The sequence below is a fragment of the Armigeres subalbatus genome, chromosome 3 (genome assembly GCF_024139115.2).
Source record: "Armigeres subalbatus isolate Guangzhou_Male chromosome 3, GZ_Asu_2, whole genome shotgun sequence".
Taxonomy (NCBI): Eukaryota; Metazoa; Arthropoda; class Insecta; order Diptera; family Culicidae; genus Armigeres; species Armigeres subalbatus.
The window spans coordinates 76,394,896-76,396,636 of record NC_085141.1 but is presented as its reverse complement, the minus strand read 5'-3'; positions in this window follow the sequence as shown (position 1 = coordinate 76,396,636).

Sequence of the window (1,741 nt, the reverse complement as noted above, 5' to 3'; positions counted from 1 at the left end):
CTATGTCCAAGGGCTTGACGATCCCTCCCCAGGCCATCTGCAAGTTGTGGGGCTTGCCTAGGATGTGGTGGGGTTTGACAGTGGGGCCTGTTAAACCTCTATAAAAAGCTGCATGTATCCGCAAGTAGGCCCCACCAAAGCGACCGTGTGCCGCTCAAAGCGCACAAGCCCAAGTCCTGGTGGGACGCTAAACAGCCCTGACACGACGGCCCTCCGACGAGACAGGAGGTTTGCGCAGGCCCAATAAGCCGCCTGGAAAACCAATAATTACGAACAATATAAGAGATAATGCGACTCGATATAATCGGCAAAGACCTAGGCGACGAATAAAGGATCACGATTGGAAGCTCCGCAACTTCGACGTCGTGGCGCTGCAGGAGATTTGCTGGACAGGACAGAAAGTGTGGAAAAGCGGGCATCGGGCGGCTACCTTCTGCCAAAGCTGTGGCACCACCAACGAGCTGGGAACAGGCTTCATAGTGCTGGGTAAGTTGCGCCAACTTGTGTGGCCGTTTCTTCAAGTATAGCATCATCAACGTGCACTGCCCACACGAAGGGAGACCCGACGACGAGAAAGAAGCGTTCTACGCACAGCTGGAGCAGACATACGATGGATGCCCACTGCGGGACGTCAAAATCGTCATCGGTATGATATGAACGCACAGGTAGGAAGGGAGGAAATGTATAGACCGGTCATCGGACCGGATAGTCTGCACACCGTATCGAATGACAACGGCCAACGATGCATAAACTTCGTAGCCTCCCGCGGAATGGTAGTCCGAAGCACCTTCTTTCCCCGCAAAAATATCCACAAGGCCACATGGAGATCACCTAACCAAGAAACGGAAAACCAAATCGACCACGTTCTAATCGACGGCAAATTCTTCTCAGACATCACGAACGTCCGCACTTACCGCAGTGCGAATATTGAATCCGACCACTACTTCGTTGCAGTATGCCTGCGCTCAAAACTCTTGACGGTGTACAACACGCGTCGAAGTCGGACGCCGCGGCTTAACATTGTGCGGCTACAAGACGGTAGACTAGCTCAAGAATATACGCAGCAGCTGGAAGTGGCACTCCCAACGGAAGAGCAGCTAGGCGCAGCGTCTCTTGAACATGGCTGGAGAGATATTCGATCCGCTATTGGTAGCACCAGAACCGCTGCACTTGGCAAGGTGCCCCGGATCAGGAAACGTCAGGTATGACGGCGAATGTGAGCAGTTAGTGGAAGAGAAGAATGCAGCATGGGCGAGATTGCTGCAACACCGCACGAGGGCGAACGAGGCACGATATAAAAGAGCGCGGAACAGACATAACTCGATTTTCCGGAGAAAAAAGCGCCAGCAGGAAGATCCAGACCGTGAAGAGACGGAGCAACTGTACCGCGCTAATAACGCACGAAAGTTCTATGAGAAGTTGAACCGTTCACGTAAGGGCCACGTGCCACAGCCCGATATGTGTAAGGACATAAACGGGAACCTTCTTACGAACGAGCGTGAGGTGATCCAAAGGTGGCGGCAGCACTACGAAGAACACCTGAATGGCGATGTGGCACACGAAAATGGCGGTATGTTGATGGACCTGGGAGAACGCACGCAGGACATAATTTTACCGGCTCTGGATCTTCAGGAAATCCAGGAGGAGATTGGCCGGCTGAAGAACAACAAAGCCCCTGGGGTTGACCAACTACCAGGAGAGCTATTTAAACACGGTGGTGAGGCACTGGCTAGAGCGCTGC